The 20942-nt window shown below is 47.4% G+C and overlaps 1 pseudogene; it reads right to left on the reverse strand.

Annotated features, from left to right (window-relative positions):
- Positions 1 to 16223: 16223 nt before the first annotated feature.
- LOC118725468 lies at positions 16224 to 16735 on the reverse strand (annotated as a pseudogene).
- Between the last annotated feature and the right edge of the window lie 4207 nt (positions 16736 to 20942).

Genomic DNA, 20942 nt, shown 5'->3' on the forward strand with positions numbered 1-20942 from the left:
ATTTGTTATTTGTAATTTTTATCTTTATCTTCTTCTTCTTCCTAAATAACCCCCTTTAGCAATTCATATAATTCTGGTTTGGCAGTGATGAACTCCTTTACCTTTTTTTTTTTAATTATTATTATTAGTGAAGTTCTTTAACTGGCCTTCGATTCTGAGTGACAGCTTTGCTGGGTAGAGTATTTTTGGCTGTAGGTTCTTGCTATTCATCACTTTGAATATTTCTTGCCAATCCCGTCTGGCCTGCATGGTTTCTGTTGAGAAATCAGCTGACAATCGTATGGGTGCTCCTTTATAGGTAACTACCTGCTTTGCTCTTGCTGCTTTTAATATTCTCTCTTTGTCTTTTGCTCTTGGAATTTTAATTATGATGTGTCTTGGTGTGGTCCTCTTTGGATTCCTTTTGTTTGGGGTTCTGTGTGCTTCCTGGACTTGTAAGTCTAATTCTTTCACCAGATTGGGGAAGTTTTCTGTCACTATTTCTTTCAGTATGGTTTCGATATCTTGCTCTCTCTCTTCTTCTGGGACACCCATAATTCTGATGTTGGTTTGCTTGAAGTTGTCCCAGAGGTTTCTTACATTATCTTCAACTTTCTGGATTCTCTTATCTTCTTGCTTCTGTGGAGGAGTGTCCTCTGGCTCTTTGTGTTGTAAATCTTTGTCTTAATTCTTGTGATCTTCTAGTCTGTTTTTAGGACTCTGTGTAATATTTTTTATTTCAGACAATGTTTTCTTCACTTCTAGTTGATCTCTTATTATTTCTAGTTGCTCCCTTTTCATATCCTCATAGGTCTCATTTATTTTATCGGCCTTTTTAAAGATATCCTTGAATAACCTTATAATTGTAGTTTTGAACTCAATGTCCAATCTTTTCTTTTCCTCCATTTCCTTCCTCTTGTCTGCATTTTAGTTGTTTCCCTGATTTGATGGAATAGTTTTTTGTTTTTTTATTAAAAATATATTTTATTGAATTTTTTATAGAGAGGAAGGGAGAGAGACAGAGAACCAGAAACGTCAATGAGAGAGAAACATCAACGAGCCGCCTCCTGCACATCCCCTATAGGGGATGTGCCCGCAGCCAACGTACATGCCCTTGACCGGAATCGAACCCGGGACCCTTCAGTCCGCAGACCGACACTCTACCACTGAGCCAAACCGGTTTTGGTATAGTTTGTTTTTTTGTTGTTTTTAAAAAATATATATTTTATTGATTTTTTACAAAGAGGAAGGGAGAGAGATAGAGAGCTAGAAATGTCGATGAGAGAGAAACATCGACCAGCTGCCCTGCACACCCCCTACCGGGGATGTGCCTGCAACCACGTACATGCCCTTGACCGGAATTGAACCTGAGACCTCTCAGTCCGCAGACAGACACTCTACCGCTGAGCCAAACCGGTTTTGACTGATGGAATAGTTTTGTGTGCTAGGTGTTCTGGTAGAGCCCAGTAGCACAGCCTTCCCCATTATCTGTGGTGGATAGTCTTGGTGTAGCCCTTTGTGGGCTGTGTGTGCAGTCTTGTTGCTAAACCTTGCTTATTGTTGGTATCACTGGGAAGCGTTGATCTCCAAGCCAATTGGCTGTGAGGATCAGCAATGTCTCAGCTAGGAGGGCTTCTGTACTCTGCTTGGAAGGGGTGGAGTCTTGGGGTGGCACAGACAATCTTTGGTTACCTGTCAGTCTCGCCTTAGAAAAGTCCTGTTTGCGCAGTGAGTTTCAGAAGATTGGTTGCAGGCGCGTGCATCTCTTTGGTAAAGGTGCAGACAAGCTTTGGATTTCGGTCAGTCCCTCCTTAGAGAAAGCCAGCCTCTGGGAGAGCTTCTGTGGTCAGCTTGGATGGGGTGGAGTCTCGGGTTGGTGCAGACAAGCTTTGTTTTTCCTTTGGCTCCTCCCCAAGTCCCGCAGTAATGGCCTCTGGCTTCACACACCTCTGAGAGATCTCTGCCCACTGCCTGACTGGGGCCGTCTATCAGAGCAATAGGGTGATTCTGTTTTCCTCTTGAACAAGAAAGCCAGCCAAGCATTAGCTGTCCACCCTCTCTGCACGCCAGGAGTAAGCCAGTAGCGAACTCAGCCTGACCCGCCCTCTCCATGCACCGGGACTACGCTAGCCATCCGATGCTTCAGGGCAGTGCCTCCCCTGTTTTCCAGTTCTAAATTCAAATTTGTTGTGGTAGGCTGCATTCGGGTGTCTACCCTATGCCACCATCTTGGTTTCCCACATTTAAGTCTTTGACCCATTTGCAATTTATTTTGATGTGTGGTGTGAAAGGCTCAGATCTAATTTATAAAAATTTCTTTATTGATTAAGGTATTACATATGTGTCCTTATTCTCCCATTACCCTCCACCTCCCATTCATGACTCCACCCCCCTGTGGCACAGATCTAATTTAATTTTCTTTTCCTCAGAGAGCTACCCAGTTGTCTCAACATCATTTATTGATAAATCTATTTTTTTTTGTCACTGATTAGAAATGCTGCCCTAGCCGGTTTGGCTCAGTAGTTAGTTGGTCTGCAGACTGAAAGGCTGTGGGTTTGATTCCCATCAAAAGCATGTACCTCGGTTGCAGGTTCAATCCCCAACCCTGGTTGGGGCATGTGCGGGAGGCAACCAATCGATGTGTCTCTCTCACATCAATATTTCTCTCTCTCAGTCTCTAACACCCCCCCCCCCCCCTCTTCAACTGTCTTTCTAAAAAAAAGAAAAAAATATATACTTGGGTGAGGATTAATAACAAAAAAAAAAAAAAAAAAAGAAATGCCACCTTTATTAAATTCTCAATTGTGTTTGTATCTATTTCTAAATATTTTTTTCTGCTCCTTTGATTTGTTTGTTCATGTATCAGTACAACTGTTTTAATATGACTTCATTATTTTTAAAAATCTTGTATTTTAGGGTTTTCTGCTCTATCTCTTCAATGAGCTAATTTTCTGAGTTTATTGTAGTACTAGTTATCTATTGCCATATAACAAGTCACCCTAACACTTAGCAGTTTGACAATTTATTATCTCACAGTTTTGGAGGTAAGGACTGAGAGCAGTGTAGCTAGGTGCTTCTGGCTCAGGCTGTCTCATGAGGCTGTGGCTCAGCTGCAGGTTGGGGTTGTGGTCATCTCAGGCTTGTGCGGTAGCTGGCAGGTTTGCCTCCAGCTCATTCACATGGTTGTTGCCAAGCACATGGGCCTTGCCATCCGGGCACTCACAACCTGGCAGCCAGGAGCGATCCAAGAGAGAAGGAAAGAGACAGCAAGGGCCCAAGATGGGACAGTCAGTTTTCTATATTCTAACCTCAGAAGTGACACCCATTATTTCTGCCAACCCTGTTATGATGAGGGAGGGGATCTACCCAGGGTGTGAATGCCAGCTCACTGGGATCACGGGGACCACCTTAGAGGCTGGCTACCCCACTTGCCATTTTGACACTCCTTTCTTTCTTTCTTTCTTTCTTTCTTTCTTTCTTTCTTTCTTTCTTTTTATGCTTATAAATACTTTAATGAAATACAGAAAGATCTGTTAAAGTACTTGAAAACCACAAAATTACACATATATCTCAACTCAGAAATACCTTCTTTAAAAATAACTGAGCCGAGACCGGTTTGGCTCAATGGATAGAGCGTCGGCTTGGGGACTGAAGGGTCCCAGGTTCGATTCCGGTCAAGGGCATGTACCTTGGTTGCGGGCATATCCCCAGTAGGGGGTGTGCAAGAGGCAGCTGATCGATGACTCTCTCTCATCGATGTTTCTAACTCTCTTATCTCTCTCCCTTCCTCTCTGTACAAAATCAATAAAATATATTTTAAAAAATAACTGAAAGATACGTATAAATATATTTTAAAACGTAGATCACAGGCATGCAGATGATCAGCAAGTGTTTGTTGCTATGAGTCAGCCTTTTTGCTGCTGTTGTTCCAATTTTTGTATATTTTCCAAATTTCGGGGATGAAAATTATCTTCTTTCCAGGTAGGAAAAAATATTAAGGCCTTACTGTTTTAAAAATATTCTTGATAAATGTTTGAAAGAGATTTCAGAGAAAAAAAAAATCCAGAAGCAAATTGTTAAAAAAAAAAAATAAAAAAATAGTGGGAGCTTGCTAAGAAACTCTTGGAATTGGTAGTGTTCTCAGGGCTGGGTCCCAGCATACACCGAGAAGACGGTACAGAGGATGAGAAAAATGGCATGAAGGGTCCTATCACACGACAAACTCGGTGAGTAACTATGGAGTCCTTCCTGTCCTGATGCTCGCACAAAAAGCAGGCAATTCTTCCTTCCAAAGGACCTTCTAGAAAGATCCTCTAATCCTGCTCCCTTGTTTTGCAAACGAAGAGAAGACACAGCACATTTTTATTATTAAATGTTAAATTATTAAATTATTAAACAGGAGTTCCCTCCACCCTAGAACAGCTGTGTCCTTCAGACAGAGGGGACCCAGGTGGGGTGGAGGAGCCTGGATGCTGAGCTCCCTGGCTTCCGGTCCTGGTCCTGCCACAGGCCACTTGTACTTGCCGTTTCCCCAACAGAAATCAGCCAGAGTCGTACAGCCGCTAGCTCCTCAGCCAGCCCTGAGGCGGCTCTGAAATGTTGTCGGCTACAAGACACCGACAAGAGAAGCCTTCTGCAGATGGGAGGACCCTGGGTCTTGGCCAGGAGCAGGCCTGGCCCTCCAGGGGCCCTCCGGAAGCAAGGGCATGAAACTCTCCTCTCTTTCCACCTTATTCACTTTCTTGGAATATCTTGTCCATTTGATAAGGCAGCTTCCAACTATGCCCAGTAATTTCCAGATGATTCTACAGATTGCTAACGGGCTCTCCTGAGTGCCAGAACGATTTATCCAACTGCCTGCGCAACTCCTCTGAAATGTCCCATACGCATCTCCATGTGGCTTGCCCATGCTCACCTCGGATGCCCCCCCACCCCTCCTCCCCCGCCTCAAAACCACTTTCCTTTTGACATGCAGCACCCTGCACTCCCCCGTTACACCATAAGCTCATTGAGGGTGGGAACTGCACTTTCATTATTTTGCTGTTCACGGTACTTAACACAGAGCCCAGCATGAAGTAGGTTATCAAATATTGGGCCCAGGTGACAGGCAGGGTGGCAGGTGGACACCTGGACGCAGAAGGGGCCTGGAACTCTAGTCTTGTATTGTGCCAGGGGGCTGATCCAGCGGGGTGGGGATGTTTCACTGGCTTTGGACTTTTGTTGTGGGTAGAAATATCTTTGTGGCTTTGTACCCAGCTCTGCTTCCCCAGCCACATGACCCGCAGGCTGCCTGCCCTGCCCACCCCTTCTTCCACAGTGAGGGGTCTGAGGCATGCTCGAACCCGTGGGTCTGTCTGTTTCTGTGGTATACGGGGGCCTGGTGAAAGCTGGCTGACAGGAATGGGTTCCTGGTAAGAGCTTTGTGCAGCATTCTGCAGAGGATTATTCAGACAAGTCGAGCACTGTCCCCCGGGCCTCCCTCACACCTCTGCAGCTGTGGGGGCCTTTTCTAATCACCTTTCTTAATTCTAAAACTGTACATTTCAGGAATCTTTGAGTTTTTTTTATTTTAAATATGTTTTTATTTATTTCAGAGAGAGGAAGGAGAGCGAGAGAGAATGATGAGAGTCATTGATTGGCACGCCCCCTACTGGTGATCTAGCCCAAAACTTAGGCCTTTGCTGAGACCAGGAATTGAGCCACAACCTCCTGGTTCATGGTGGATGCTCCACCACTGAGCTACACTGGCAGGGCCAGGAATCTGAGTTTTTCAGATAGAATCAGCAGATCCCGAGACCCCGCCTCTGCCTATTCATATCCTCACGCTCAGCTGCAGCCTCCACGGCAAAGGGGCTCCTGAACCACACTCAGGAGAGACAGCTGCCAAGCCTGGTGAGGCCGAGCCCGCACCACCTCAGCCCAGGGCAAGGCCAGGCTGCCAGGTCAGGGTCCCTGACCCTGGGACCACTGACTTTCACTCCTTTTTACCTTTTGTGCTGATGCTCCTTTCCCCTTGTCTCTGTCTGCAACTCAGTCTTTATTTCTCCCCTGATTCTCATAACAAGGCTCTTGGGGCTGTCAGAGCCCATAGGACCTTCCAACTCAGTTCTTCATCTTACACAGGTGCAGATGGAGCCAGAGAGGGGAACAGACTTGTCCAAGATCACTCCGCTTCTGATGACCTCTCCCAAATCCTCCTTTCCTGATTTTCAGTATTTCTTAAAAAAAAAAAAAAAAAAAAAAATATATATATATATATATATATATATATATATATATATATATATATATATTTTTTTTTTTTTAAATTGATTTCAGAGAGGAAGGGAGAGAGACAGAAACGTCAAAGATGAGATAGAATCATCTTTCGGTTGCCTCCTGCACACCCCCTGCTGGGAGTTGAGCTCGGAAACCCAGGAATGCGCCCTGACTGGAATCAAACCCGGGACCCTTCAGTCAGCAGCAAACGCTCTATCCACTGAGCAAGCCAACTAGGGAGGTTTTCAGTATTTCTAACTATTCCAGGTCTCTCAATCTCGCCCTTTCCTTTTTTTTTTTTTTTCATTCTCTTATCTCTTCAGACTCAGTGGTGAAGGCATGATGGGAGTAGATTGACGATGTGTTCATTTGGCTTCCCCACCTCCTCAGTTGGGCATCTGGATGGTTCAGCATGGAGAGGGGGATCAGAGTGGGCAGCGCCAGGCTCAGAGGCCAGTCTAAGCTCCCTGGCCCTGTGCCCGCCCCTGGCCCAGCTGGCTCAGCTGATTGATTCAGAGTAAAACTCAACTGAGAATGAGGGGAGAGTGAGCCTGAGTCTGGGCCCTTGGAAGCTGCTCAATCTCAGGCTCTGGGAAAGAGGGGCCTTGAATGGGAAGGGGAACCTCATCTCTGATGATGCCTGACCAGTCACATCACAGTTTACCTGCAACAGGCCAGAGCTGCTTCTCCTTACAAGCAGGGCAGCTTTCTTAAGCAAGCCACCTTGTGCAAAATTTAGACAAGACAGGGCTTGGTAAGAACTGCTGGCGGCCTGACTGGGGACAGCCACAGACTTACTGAGATGGGAACAGCTTCTCAGAAGTGCTATAACTCGAGCTTTCCAGCAGGGGGTGTCCTGTCTTTACAAAAGATGAGACCTCTTTTGTCCCGCTGCCCTTCCCAGCCTAGGAGACCAATTCCCCTGACAACTTGACAGGGTTAATCTGAGCTTTAGCTGAGGGGAGAGGAGGCCGCCAGGGGTCATAACAGTGGTTAGAATTTGGTGTCCTCTTTAGGAAAGCTAGAACAATTAGAAGTGGAAACCTATCTGATCCCCTTGAAATGAAAGGCAGTAGATATGACCTTGCAGAAAGGAGAGAGCGTGGGCGAGGGAGAGAGTGAGCAGTGAAAACAGTGGGATGAAAAGGTGAGGAAGTCTAGGACCTGAAAAGGATGCTTTGTAAATATGGTTATCAGAAGTGACACAAATTGGAAATCAAAGCTGTCCCTCCCAATGTGGAGCATGTGGTCACCTTCATTATGACACTGATACAGACTAGTATTTAATATGAAATTTCTCCACCTTTCCTGAGCAGCTTCCATCCACTTATCATTTACAGACACCAGCTCTTAACTCGGAGCTGGGTTGTGCAAGGGTTGCTAAGGAACGGAGAGAGATGCAGTAGGTATGGCAGGGGTTGCTTAGTAACCAGGAGTCCCTTGGTGATGGAGTGGCCAGAGCAGGTCTGGAACTGATGAGGGTCTGTGGACAAAGTCAGCCCACACCTGAGCCTCCTGAAAGTGCCTATCTGTTGGTCGTTTTGCCCAGAGCTGCCAGAGCCTGCCTCTTTAATTCCCTGGCACTTCTCAGGAGAAGTGCACCCCAAGTCTTCCAGTGTCCTCTATAAGCCCTTGCTCCAACTGTTCCTTCCCCACCCCCCTTCGCCGGAATCTGATCAGATTCCTGGACTCGGGACCAGTCAGGGCTCCTGAGCAAGCAAGTAGGAATCTCATACTGGGGAGGCAGGAGACTCAGGCCTCACAGTGATGTAGAGCTGGGAAATCTGAGACAAGCATCAATGATGTCTTTTCAATTTATGGGAAATGTCTTCATATCTGAGTCTCCCATGCCAGGCAGGCCCTCATCCTGCCTTTGGACCTGTGTGTGTCTACAGGGTGCACTCCACACTCTCCTTTCTCAGGAGGCTGGGTCTCCACCCTGCCCCTGGCTTGGGGCTGGTATGGCCCACCCAGGCTCCTCCCAGCCTCCCCTCAGGTGGCTTCATTTCAGCACAGCCTGGTGGAGACATAATGCAAGTGTTCAGAGCCTCAGTCACAAGTGCCCCATTCTCTGCACTCCAAGCACTGACCTCCTGCTCCCTCCCAGACACCCTGGGCAGTCACACCCCTCTGCTCCTCTCCGTCGGAGCCGGTCCCCAAAGACTAGAACACCTATTCCACTGCTTCCTCTGGCAGACCCTCCATTTTCTAGGTCCTTTCTATCTGCAACTTCCCCAGTGGTGACTCCCACAGCCCAATCAGAACAAGCTGCGCACCCCTTCCTCTACTGGCCTCGCTGAGCACATCTTGTCTTGGGGCTCCGGTCCCTGAGAAGGAGAGCGTGGAGCTGCTCTCTGATCCACTGCTTCCTCTATGTATGCCGGACGCACCCTTTGTGAATTGAGTGTTTATACACAAACAACATTGTTTTAAAGGAAGCCCTTTACGTAGAACATCTCTGACAAAGTAGGAATCTCATACTGGGGAGGCAGGAGACTCAAGCCTCACAGTGATGTAGAGCTGGGAAATCTGAGACAAGCATCAATGGGAAGTTTGTCTCTGAGGACAGAACTGAGAGATTGAGTTTTTGAACTACCTTCAAAGTGTTTGAAATTTTAAAATTCACCATGAGCAGGTAATCTTTACCTTTAAACACTTTAAAAAGTATATTTTTTATTGATTTTTTACAGAGAGGAAGAGAGTTAGAAACATCGATGAGAGAGAAACATCGATCAGCTGCCCCTTGCACACCCCCTACTGGGGATGTGCCCGCAGCCAAGGTACATGCCCTTGACAGCAATCGAACCTGGGACCTTTCAGTCTGCAGGCCGACACTCTATCCACTGAGCCAAACCAGTTTCAGCCCTTTAAATACTTTTTTGTGCAATATAACACATACATAAAAAGTATATAAATACACACACACACACACATACAGATACATGTACATACATACACATATAAAACATACATATTTGAATGGATACCATGTAACTATGTCAGTCATAAAGCAGAACACAGCCAGTACCCCAGAAACCCGTCATCATAACCCCCAGAAACACTCTCCTGGCTTTTGTGATAATTACTGCTATTCTCTTATCACTTCTTAGCCTGTTTTTGAAACTTATATATGTGGAGTCACATAGTAATGTATTCTTTGTGTCTGGCTTCTTTCCCTCAACAATACCTTTTTAAGATTTACTTATGTTGTGCAGTATAGCTTCACTTTATTCATTTTCATTGCTGCCTAGTAATCCATTATACCAAGGCAGCACAATTGGTTTGTCCATCCTGCCATCAATAGACATCTGGGCCTGTTTTCATTTTGAGGTTGTTACAGAGAATGCTGCCGTGGACGCTCATGTCCAGCTCGGGATGCGCACACAGCGGCCTCCTATGGGCTGGGAAACCACAGTGGAGGCCGTGGACTCTGCTTCCCTGGAAAACCTCAAACCGTGAGAGTTTCTGTTGATTTCTACTGTCTCAGCTAGAAGCAACTCATTCAAATTAAGAATGGGTGTAATTGTTTGTTGGGTGTCTGACATACTTTCTCCACTGGGAAGCTCCACTGGTGGGGGTCAAAGGCCTTAGTTCAGCAGGGTACCCTGGCATCCGCTGCCCAGTTCTGACATGTTGCAAGTGCTTGATGCTTGTTTATGGGGTGAACGGGAAATAATGCTATCTATTGAATGTTGTATCTCACATGCTAACTTGTCTGTTTTATAAATAGAGAATTTTCATGGCGAGGTTCCTGTGTTTGAAATTCACCCTGAGTGGCCGGACTCTAGGCCACCATCAGCTGCTGGCCTTGTCTGTGTGGAGGGGTTGGGGGTAGGTTACAGCGAGCTCACCGAGGGCAGCAGTGATTAGTGAGGTCGATTCTTTCCCCCGGGGCCCGAGTTCCACAGGAAGCCGACTGGGCACGACCTCCTCCTCCGTGCTCTCAGAAGCAGCCTAGGGGGACTGGGGCTGATTTCCAACCAGTGCTAGGCTCTCTCTGGGAATGAGCAGCCATGGGGCAGAACAAAAGGGCATTCTGGCCAATCAGCAAGCTGTGGGTCTTGACCCCTCCAGGAACCATGGCTTCCACAGAAGGGCTTCAGGGCTGTAGAATAGGACACAGACTTGTAGATTTTCAGGGTCGGGTGGAGGGAGGACGGTGGTGAGTGGCTGAGGACGTTCCTTCATCTCTGCCCACAGGACCGGCTTGCTGTGGCCAGGTGTCTGGCCCAGGTTGGGACTCACGTGGTGGTCAGCAGCCCGAAGCAGCGACAGGGGGACCCGCCAGTGGCAGTGCTGCAGGGGGAGGAGTGGAACTTGACGGGCACTGGTTGCCCACATGGGGAAGGAGAGGAGTGGGAGCGGCTGGTGGCCCAGTGAGGGGTCAGTGGGATGGAAGGACACAGGGAGAAGAACACACAGAACCTTTTCCTCACTGCTCAGCCCTGGGAAGAGAAGAGACCAGGTAAGGGCCTGGAGGCCTTAGAACACGCCCTAAAATCATGATTGCTCACTGTCTAACTGGGCAGACACTAGCTCTCTGGAAAGTGGTCTGTTCATGAGAGGGCCCCCACACCTTCCCCTTTCCCCCACACCCTGCGAGAACTGTGGTTGAGAAGGAGTCTAAAGGAATTTCCCCTTCCCTAGCCTCCAGAGGGAATCCTAGAGAAGAACCTGCACAGAGAGAATGGGTGTAATTGTTTGTTGGGATGCTTGTTTATGGGGTGAACGGGAAATAATGCTATCTATTGAATGTTGTAAGTAGTAATTATCACAAAAGCCATACTCCCTGCACAGAGAGCCAGCCCCTGACCTCTCCAGGGTGCCTACCTTCACCAAGAGTGTGGTTCTCACAGGTGCCTTGTCACCATTCATGGTCAAGATAGTATCTACTCTGCAAGCTGCCTCAGTGCACCAAGCCCCTGGGCTGCTTTCCTCAGGCCATCTCCACACTCACTCCGCCCTCCCTCCCTCCAGCCCCCACTTCATGTCATTCCTCCCCTCAGGCCCTGGAGCTCAGGGGAGTATTGACTTCTTGGTGTCTAACTGCTGCAGCCAACCCCTCCCCCCTTGGTGGGGAATACTTTGGGGACCAGTGAGGAGGTTTGGGACAAGGTGAGAGGCTGCTGGGAGCTGGCTGAGGGCTGATGTGGGGCTCCAGAAGGTCCCGCCCCCACAGAGACTCTCCCTTACCCTCCCAACTTTATTGTAAATACAGGCACTGGGGGCAGGCTGGACCACTTTCCACCCCCGCCCCCCCCAATACCATGTTCCCTGTATTGTATTGTTGTTTTAATTTTTATTTTTTGTTAGTCCTCACTTGAGGATATTTTTTCCATTGATTTTTTAAAAAAAAAAAGAGAGTAGAAGGAATGGGGGAGGGAAGGAAGGAAGAGGAAAGAGAGAGAGAGAGAGAGAGAGAGAGAGAGAGAGAGAGAGAGAGAGAGAGAGAGAGAGAGACATTGATGTGAGAGACACATCAATTGGTTGTCTCCCACACTCTCCCAACCAGGGCCAGAGATCTAGCCTGCAACCAAGATACATGCCCTTGACTGGAATAGGGCCCTTCAGTCCAACAGCTAACATCATTCTAATCACTGAGCCAAACCAGCTAGGGCAGGTTTGTGTGTTTTTAAAGCTAGTTCCTATACTTTTTTTTGCTTTCTTTTCTCTTCTCATCCCTTTTGCATTTATTGATTCAGCAAATATTTAGTAAGGGCTTGCTATGTGCCACGCATGTTCCAGGCTCTGGGAAGAGAGCTGTGGGAGTAAGTCTCTGCTCTTGGCAGAACTCATGAATCTAAGGTCTCTGCTTTCTGTCAGCAATTCAAGATCTTAATCCTTCTGTGGGACTTCTGCTGGTGATGGTGCTCCTCTTTGGTGACTCATACATGCCACTGAGATTCTCTGCCTTTTCTAGACCAGGCTCCTCACTCACCCACAGATGTACCTGCTCTACCTGTTAGGCCTGGATCCACCCAACATCTGCTATGGGATCAGATGTCCCAACTTGATATGAGTTCACTTAACAATCCTGCCACTTGGTGCATAGGATCCAGGAGAGACCTTGTAAAATGCCTTGAGGTCCATCTCGGGCCTCATTACTCTCCCATGACTTCTGTTCCGTTCCTCCTGTGTTTTGTTCCCTTGTCCCACTGACAGACAAGATGCACTTCTTGCCATTGTTAGCATTTTCTTCTGCTTTCCCCAGCTCTCTCTGAGCATGCTCTCAGGCCAGCCCCTCCTGCTATCTGCCCATGTCCTTCTCTCCTTCTCAGGGATGACCTGAAATCCGAGCTCCCTGCAGCTGCTACCAGCAGCCTCCAGGCTGTCTAGCTTCCTTAGTGCCTCTGCAGGCTCATTTGCGATGGGATAGCTGGGATTTCATTGCTGATAGTCTCTTAACCTTCCTGACTCATTTGCCTTGTTAGTTCTCAGTTCATGGGCTCACGACTTTTTCTCAGAGCTGTTTGAAATCTTCCCTCCTAAAGATGGGTGCTCTGGCTAACAGCTGGCCTTACTTTCTCTGCCCCTCCCCTATCAATCAAAGACTTGCTATTGCACACTCAGCTCCCCACCCCTGGACAGAAATCATCCCCCAGTTATACCTGCCACCACCTTGAAGGTGAGATAGTCACAAAGCATGATTAGCATTTACACAATACTATGCTTTTATCTGAATGCATTTTCAGTAGGAGTGTGTGAGAGGAATTTCTCCTCTATCATCTTATCCTTGGGCCAGTCTGAGCACCACCCCAGACAGACCTCCATTCCGTCCAGCAGGCTGGAAAATCTCTCATCGATCCTCTTGTTCCCCTTCTTTCTCCTCCTTCCCTTCTCAAGAACTCTCCAGCTTGCAATCACTTCAGCTCATGGTCCCTACTTAAGACTTGATGACACACAGAACTCCTCTTCCTTCTTTGCTAACAGGGCAGTTTCCTTCAGCAAGGGTGGGACTCTCACCTTTCCCCTGGCTCACATCTGGCTCCTAAGTCTGGGAGGGGTCCCGTCTCAGCCTGTCATCTATGGAACTGACACACATGGAGCTTAGGGCAGACACCCTGTGGGTGGTGGGGCTCTGTTTTGAGCCTAACTCTCAATTTCTTCCTCTGGGGAACTTCGTGCTGGCCCTCCTTTAGACATCTGAACCTTCTTGTAGTTCTGGGGATCAACCCTACACTGAATACCTGGCATCACAGACAGTACCATGAAACATCAGATGGGCCTCAGCTGTACCCAGCTGAAGAATTTCCTCTGCACACATCCAAGGGGATGAGTGGGAAAAACAATGGAAGGGCCTGGTTAGTTACAGATGTGCAGTCTCATTCCTTAGAGGCGCAGGGCACAGTTGACCTCATTCTGCTTCCCTCATCCTGAGCAGCTATAGCTTCTAATTCTAGTGGCTTCAGGATGAGGGTGACGTTCCGGGGTGTTGGCCTTGACAACAGCAGGCTTGGGAAGAGGCTGTGCTTTATCTTCTTAACTCTGTGGGCGGTTCCTCCACACCCTCACCTGTCTGGATCTGTCACAGCTGGACAATCCCTTTTCACCAACTTACAACCCATGACAGGGTTTGCCCCACTTCTGTCTACAATGAGAAGCCAGACCAGGCCCCTCCTCATTCTCTAATTCTTGGTCTCCGGGGATGCTGCCACTGTTCCAGACCCTGCATATCTTGACTGCACTTTACACATGTCCCCAGTGTGTGTCTCATGACAGGTCAGGGACATGGGCCACCACCTCCCTTGGGATAGATCTGCTTCTCTGGCTTCTCCTTGTAGACACATCCTTTGGGAACTGGCTGGGGACTGTCTTGGAGAGAAGAAAAGGTTCCTGTCATTCCGTGTCTCCTCCTGGTGCATCCGCTTCTCAGAGGTGGCTCATTGATAGGCATTTCCCATCAGCCCTGGTGCCTCTTCACCAAGCCCACTCTGCCCTCTTCCCCATGCACCCGGATTTCTGCTCATCTCTTTCCCTGAAAGAGGCAGAAGAGTATAATGGTTCTGAGCATGGACATTGGGTCAGAGAGATAGGGTTGGCATCCCAGCTCTGCCATATACAATAATATCTGTGTTACTAACCCTCTCTGAGCCTCAGTTTCCTCGGCTGTGAAATAGGGATAATAGTAGGACCTGTGTGAGGAGGGCATTAGTCAATGGCTGCATTGTAGCACCTCAATCTATGTTGACTTACTAGCTTCCTCTCTCTTCTGTGACTGTCTCCTCCCAGGAGGGGTGCTGTTCTCCTGATCTTCCCCATTTCAGCTTATATGCCACAGGTGGTAAGTGCTGGTTGGGAGGGAGTGAGTGGTTCCCTAGAGTCCCATGGGGTCATTGCCTTGAACAAACCTCACTACTCCTTCTGCCCTGGGCTGACCCGGTGCCCCTGTGGCTGCTGGGTTCCTCAGACTCAGCTTCTGTTCTAAAATTAGGTGTGGGAGTATGTCTAAGCCTTGGGCTTGGGCCAGGTGTAATCCTCTCTAGGTGAGAAATCCAACTATACTAATACTTTCCTCTACATTCTCATATCCTCCTAATCACTTAATCCCAGCTCAGGGGTTGGGTGCCTACAATGTCAGTAAGACAGCCCTGCTACGTCTCACCAGGACTCTGGCCCCCAAGGACATCCAGGTGAACTTCCTGGTTCTGAGACTTGCCTAGTTCAGCCAAGTGGTGAGCACTGAGGCTTATTCCCTGTTCCCCAGTGGGCTCAGTGGAAACCCCTCCCAATGACTAAAGGATAAAGGGGATCAGCATCCTGACAGCGGAGGCCCTCACCGTCCTCTGGCCTCAGCCATGACCCAGTCCATCAGGACTTGGAAAGGCAAACCTGCCATGTGACTACCTTGGGACCCTGCCATCTTCTTTTCTCCGCACTGACTCTTGAATCTCTTCCCTTGAATCTCTTGAATCAGTTGCCTAAGAAGGAGGCTTTCTGAAAAACCAATGGAAATCATCCTTTGAAAAATATATGGGGGAAAAAAGTATCAGGGTAATAGAAAATTCTAGGGTATCCAGGGATGGCCACAGGTGAGGATACTTATAAACGGGGTGATGCCATTCCAGCTTGAGGTTTCTCTGTCTTATGACCACCCTAGGGTTCTCAACAGTGTTTGGATGTTGTGACCTCAGGAATAACAAGTGGCACAAGTTCTATCTAGCCCCTGGCCCAGTTTTCATTTGTTTGTTAGTTCCAGCCCACTATGGTGTTGGGTGCCTTGTCCCAGCACAGTGTAGCACTCACTTCTACATTAACACCTCCAGCTGCCTCTGCCCAGCTCTCATTTGAATGTCCAGGCTCACGGGCAGGAGGGTAGATTGAGGGGCAGTGTCAGGGCAGGGGGTCCTGGTGCTGCGTTGGAGCAGGAGGGGTGGTCCCAGGATGGCCTGAAGCAGTATAGCTGGGCTGAAGAGTCAAACGTGGGGTTTCATGGAGGCAGGGTTCTGTGAGGACAAAAACGGTGAATGCTCAAGGCTCTGTTTATTCACCTCTGATTTCACCAGTGAAGATCCTGGGTCTGATTTTACCAAGAAGATGACCAGCCTTTCTATTTAAAGCAAATAGTCTTTCTATTTAAAGCAAATTAAACACTGTAGTAAATATTAGTTGATTAACAGAAAGAGTGGGAATAGAATGGAAATGGAGGAAAGGTGTAAACAGAACTAAGCCTACAGGCACTTAGTGTGCCCTCGGGTTTCCTTACCTGTAGGCTGGGAGCCTGGGTAGAAGCAGTGGGGGCACTGAAAGAGCTGTGCAGGGCAGCACTGAACTGTGTGCCTTGGGTCATTGGATTCAAGTTTAGTTTCTGTCTCTTTAGCTCTTAAAGACCAAAAGATGCTATTCCCTCTGCAGGAAGGGTTCTTACAAGTCCCAGTGAGTAAAATGTTCCCTTTCCTGATCATTTTATCAGCAACCTTTGATGTTTTTTCATTGCCCCAGAGAAATAACGTGTCTACATGTATGCAACTTGTAAGAAGCAAGGTTGATTTTTTTTTTTTTTGACAAAGGTACTTGGACATTTTAATGGAACTTCCCTCCACGTAGCTTCAAGCTACCAGGACACAGGCCCCACCAACACCCTTAATCTTCTCCTCTGCTCTTCTGCTGAAGAACTTGGCCTTCACAATGACAGGCTGCTTTGGGAGCTTTCCCTTCCCCAGAACTTTGTAGTAGCCCGATCACACCACATCAATGATGGGAGCAACTCCAGTCTTGCTTTTGGCAGCATTTACCCGCGTCTGCTCACTGACCAGGGCCCACAATTTATCAAGGTTGACAGTCGGGCAGAAGCTCTGGTTCCTCTTTAAGTAGAAATGCCTCATACCAACTTTCCCAAAGTAACCTGGGTGATATTTGTCGAAGGTCATCCTGTGATGATGCAAGCCACCAGCATTACCGTGGCCCCCTGGGTGCTTCCTGTGCTTGCCGATGTGGCCGTGACCGTGGCTCATGTGGCCCCGAAGTTTTTGTGTCTTCCTGTGTCTGGATGGCATGTCCGTGGCCGAGCTGCAAGAGCGCAAGGTTGATTTTAAAAATATATATATATTTTATTGATTTTTTACAGAGAGGAAGGGAGGGAGGAGGGAGATAGAGAGCTAGAAACGTCGATGAGAGAGAAATATCAACCAGCTGCCTCTTGCACACCCCCTACCAGGGATGTGCCCGCAACCAACGTACATGCCCCTGACAGGAATCGAACCTGGGACCTTTCAGTCCGCAGACCCATGCTCTACCACTGAGCCTAACTGGTTTCAGCAAGGTTGATTTTTTTTTTTAATTTTATTTATTGATTTTTTTTTACAGAGAGGGATAGAGATTCAGAAACATCGATGAAAGAGAGAAATCAATCAGCTGCCTCTTCCACCCCTCCCTCCCCCCCACTGGGGATGTGCCCGAAACCAAAGTACATGCCCCTGACTGGAATCGAACCTGGGACCTTTCAGTCCATAGGCTGATGCTCTGTCCACTGAGCCAAACCAGTTTCCGCCAAGGCTGATTTTTTAATCCACATCTTGTAGGAGCCCCTTTCACATCCCATGTGGTTCAGGGTTCCAGTTCAGGGTTCGGGTTTTGGAGAAGGCCACAAACAAATGAAAAGAGACTAGGAAAATATTAATTTGGCCATATTGAGGGCCAGGCGGGAGCTCACCTCTAATGGGAGGACTACACACTGCTCTGGCCATGTTATCCCTTTTATTGAGGCTATGGGAAACACCCATAGTGCTTAGGTGGGAAAGAACAGAAATTTACATTAGATAAACAAGGTGGGGGCTGCTTCAGCTAACAATGTCTTAACTAAACAGTGAGTGGTTAGAGCAATTAAGGTTGTTGACCTGCCTTCCTGGCTTCCTGTCTACATCTCTCTATTACTGAAACAGTGATTGGTTTCCGGCAACATCTGTCTCTCAACCACCCTCCATGAACAAAGTAATAACTGGGCTCTATCAGCCATGTTCTCTCTGGCAGGTCTGTCTTAGTTTGGTTTCCCTTCAGAGCATAGCCTAACACAAGAGTTTCTGGACATGAGATGTGAGGGAGCAGAAACGAGGGAGCGAGCAGGGAAGGCCAATATGGGGGTGTGTAGGGAGGGTGCCAGTGCCTGCAACTGGCTTCATTTAGGATTTCCCAAGTGGAGTATGGAATGCCTCTCAGACACAAAGTCCCCCGCTAGGGGTGGCAGATGGAGCATTTATTCCTGTGCCCTCATCTCTTATCCATCCAGAGAGTGTTCCTGGGGTGATTAACTCCCCCACACTTCCAATCAACGAGAAGATACTGTCCACAATGCAATGAGTCAAAGCTTATAAGAAAGAGGGTGTGAGTCAGGGCATCAAAAGTGTCTACTATAAGGTCTTTAGGAAGTAACAGTCCATGATCTCAAATATGTTTATGAGACAAAACAGTCAACTCATAGCTCCTGTGAGACCCCTGGGAGAAACACAATCTCTCCTCTTCCCAAAATGACAGTTAGTCCACTTCCCTTAAGGGATAGCCTTCAGAAATTTTCATTGGCTGCTTTGAAGTCGCCAGATCTTAGAACTCTGTGGTTAATGGTCTGAGTGGTCCCCATGGCTGTCCCACGGGGTTCCCAGAAGAAACCAGAGAATTGAAAGGATGGGAAAGCAGGAAAGGAACAAGTTTTCTTTCACACACAAAAAATCACACACAAAAAGAACTGGGGTCTTGCCGAAACTGGTTTGGCTCAGTGGATAGAGCGTCAGCCTGGGGACTGAAAGGTTCCGGGTTCGATTCCGGTCAAGGGCATGTACCTTGGTTGCAGGCACATCCCCAGTAGGGGGTGTGCAGGAGGCAGCTGATCAATGTTTCTCTCTCATCGATGTTTCTGACTCTCTATTCCTCTATCCCTCTCTCTTCCTCTCTGTAAAAAATCAATAAAAATATATTAAAAAAAAACTGGGGTCTTTAAAAAACTGAGTGTTCTATTGTCAAAAAAAATTTGAATATTTTGAAGGCAATACTTAATACCATAAAATGTATGTATTAATTTTAAAACTCCCTTCACTTTTCTTTAAGTAAAATTCAGGGCAATGTTAGAATGTGAGGACTTGAGAAGGGATCAATACAGGGCCTCCTTTTGTCCCATTTCTTTCTGGTGACCTCAGTGACACAATTAACAAAAGACACTGGTAGTAAGATGAATCCTTATTGACCTGAAGCACCCCAGGTGTGGGCCTGAGATGTTGACCTTGAGGGTTTAGTGACTAGATATTAAGTAGTAAGCTCCTCCAGAGCACAAGGCTTTTTTGTTGTTGTTGTTGTTAATCCTCAACCAAGGATATTTTTCCATTGATTTTTAGAGTGGAAGGGAGGGGGAGAGACACACAGAGAGAAACATCAATGTGAGAGAGACACATCTATTGGTTGCTTCCTGCACAAGCCCTGACTGTGGCCAGGGACCAAGCCTGCAACCAAGGTATGTGCCCTTGACTATAATTGAATCGGTAACCCTTCAGTCCTCAGGCCGATGGTGTACCCGCTGAGCCAAGCTGGCTAGGGCTTTCCCCCCACTTAAAATAAGGGCTCAAATATACTATTTTTTTTCTTTTCTTTTTTTTAAAAAAACCTGTTTTTAGAGCGAGGGAAAAGGGATAGAGAGAGAGTGAAAAAAGATCAATGTGAGAGTAAAACATCTATTGGCTGCCTTCTGCATGGCTCCTACTGGGAATCTACAACCAAGGCATGAGTCCTGAATCAACCAGCAACCTTCCAGTGCACAAGACGACGCCCAACCAACAGCCACAGTGGCCAGGGCGCACAAGGCATTTTGTGTCTTGAAAGTCCTGGGTCAGATTTTACCAAGAATATGACTATTCTTCTATCTAAAGCAGATGATCCATTGGCCAATTAAACAGCCTACTGAGAACACAGTTGTCCTGCATCTGGAGAGTTTCTTTTAACAAGCAAAAGGAGGGAGTAAGGGATGCCAAGCAGAAGGAAACATCACCCTCCCCACTGATCTTCAAAACAGACCCCAACAGCACACATGAGATAGAGCCATTCTAAAATCTCTCACTCCTTTCTTCTCTTCCCCATCCTCCTAAAGTTTATCAGCTAACTCCATGCAAAACCTTTCAAGAATGCTCAGTGCCTCTCCTTGTTTCACTTATGGGAGGTTAAGAATTGACATAGTGTGAGGAGGTGTGGCGCCTCTTAGGATTTGTAGGATCCAAGCCCACTTGCTTGTCATGGATTCTGTTTTTCCTGCCAATTTTGCTAGTTTCTCTCCAGTGCACCTGTTCTCTAGTCTTTTCCAAAAGTGGTTGAAACCTGCTCATTCCCTGCCTGGGAGGGGGGGGGGGGGGGGGGGGGGGGGGGGCAGCTATTCCTATAATCTAGAAAAGATTATACAAAAGGCCTGGTTTTATCCCACTTTTTCTCTCCTCCGCCATTTTACAGATGAGGAAACTAAGGCCTGTGGAGGGGAAGAGACTTGATGCAGAGGTGAGCTGGTAGGAAAAATGGTCCAGAAATCAGGTTCCCTGATCCTCAGTCTCAGCTTGTCACAAGAAAGCCCTGTGCCAGGTTCCCCGGGCCCATTACCTCCTGCATTGATGACCTCCTCAGAAGTTCTCTTTTCAGAAGCTTCTTCTTCTTTTTTAAAAAACATATTTTTTATTGATTTCAGAGAGAAAGGGAGAGGGAGAGAGAGAAAGAAACATCAATAATGAGAGAGAATCACTGATCGACTGCCTCCTGCATTTCCCACACTGGGGATTGAGCCCACAACCCGGGCATATGCCATGACCTGGAATCCAACGGTGACCCCCTGGTTCATAGGTTGACACTCAGCCATGCTGCCTAGGCAAGAGCTTCTGGGTTTAAATAGGGAGCGCTGTGGACTGAAAGTGTAATACCCACCCTCTCCTCCCCCACCCCATCCTCAAATTCAAATCCTAATCCCCAGTGTGATGGTATTTGGAGATGGGGAATTTGGTAGGTATTTGGGTTAGATGAGCTCATAAGATGGATCCTACATGACTGAATTAGTTCTCTTATAAAAGAGATGATATCTTGCTTGCTCTCTGCCACATGGGGACACATCAAGAAGATGACCACCTGTAAACCAGGAGGAGTGCCCTTACCAGAACCTGACCATGTTGGCACTCTGTGTAGGACTTCAAGGCTCCAGATTGTGAAAAATAAATTTCTGTAGTTAAACCACCTAGTCTATGGTACTTTTGTTA

This window comes from Pipistrellus kuhlii, unplaced genomic scaffold (genome assembly GCF_014108245.1).
Source record: "Pipistrellus kuhlii isolate mPipKuh1 unplaced genomic scaffold, mPipKuh1.p scaffold_m20_p_1, whole genome shotgun sequence".
Lineage (NCBI taxonomy): Eukaryota > Metazoa > Chordata > Mammalia > Chiroptera > Vespertilionidae > Pipistrellus > Pipistrellus kuhlii.